The following is a 1,385-nucleotide window of genomic DNA, read 5'->3' as shown; positions in this document are numbered from 1 at the left end:
CCCTCCCTCCCCTCACAGTACAGAGCACACCTGCCCTCCCTCCCCTCACAGTACAGAGCACACCTGCCGCCCTCCCCACTCAGGCGCGGTGGCAGGGACACTGAAGGCCCGTCATGGCCCCACAGTGAGACCGGGCGGCAGGGCAGCCGAGCAGGAAGAGGCCTTTTCAGAAGCTGTTCTCCCTCCCAGGGCCCTGCAGGCCCCATTAGCCAGCCCCTGTCCTCTGAGGTCAGGAGTTCGAGCTCACGGCCTGCGAGTTGGGGCATGTAGAGCAGGTGGGTGAGCCCTGGCTCACCCGCGGGTTCCCCAAAAGATGACCCCTTCCCCAGCCACAGCGAGGCCCCCAAGGGCCCGGCCTCAGGGACTGTCAGCTCGGTGCCCTGCCCAGGCTCAGGGCTCAGCAGACATCTAACTAGTGAATGACAGGTGCCGGGACCCGGAGCATCCGCACACCCCCGGCCTGCCCGGGAAGCACATGGGCTGGGAAGAGAGCTGCAGCCCCTGCGCGGGCGGAGGCAGGTGCGGTGGCAGAGTCTCCCTGGCCTCTCCCAGCTGGACCCCAGGCGAACTCCAGCCTCCATCCCCGGGGATGGAGGGAGGGAGGGGAGAAAACCACCCTGGGGGGGGCGCCCCATGGCCCAGCCAGCAGGATGGAGAGGCTGCTTCCCGTCGCTTTCTGGCTTCCTGAAGTCTAGGAAGGAAGGACTTTCCCTCCCACCTTACAGATGGGACCACTGAGGCCACCTAGTGCAGAGGCGAGGCTGGCAGAGCGGCCTGCAGCCTGGACCCCGGGCCCCCCCTGGGGAGGCGCCCTGAGAACAGCTGGTGTCTTAGGTCAGCGCCGACCCCACTGCCCTGCGGCGCCTCTCATCCAGGGGTGTGCGTGCGTGTGCGTGCGTGTGGTTCCAACAACTCCTAGGGGTCCTCAGAGTCCACGTGGGGGGAAAAGGAAGGGAAGATGGACGGCCAAAACAGGTCGCCGGCCATCACCCTGCGCCCTCCACCTCCCACCTGTTTCCGCGTTCGCGGGGTGGGCCGCCCCGGCTCCCCGCCGCGGCCTGTGGTCCATGGGGCCAGCCGCCCTCCTTGGGGACTTGGGGGCAGCGGGGTTCCAGGGCGCACGGCCCCTACAGATGGATGCCAGGGTGGACTGAAGCGTCCCCTCCCGCCTGTCCCCCGAGCGCTGCGGACGCTGCACCGAGCGGTTCCCCGGGCCAGTGGAGGAGCCCCTGCGGGGGCAGGCCGGCCACCGAGAGCCTCTCTGCTCCACCAGGGACCTTGCCTGTGGGGAGGAGCCGGTGTACGCGCCGCCCCGGAGGGATCGATCGCTGCCAGCGGGGCGCGCGAGGCCGGCACCGGGGTGGGGGCCGAGGCGGGCGGAGCCG

This window comes from Dipodomys ordii, unplaced genomic scaffold, assembly GCF_000151885.1.
Source record: "Dipodomys ordii isolate 6190 unplaced genomic scaffold, Dord_2.0 Scaffold153, whole genome shotgun sequence".
NCBI classification, from domain to species: Eukaryota; Metazoa; Chordata; class Mammalia; order Rodentia; family Heteromyidae; genus Dipodomys; species Dipodomys ordii.
This window is presented reverse-complemented; position numbering follows the sequence as displayed.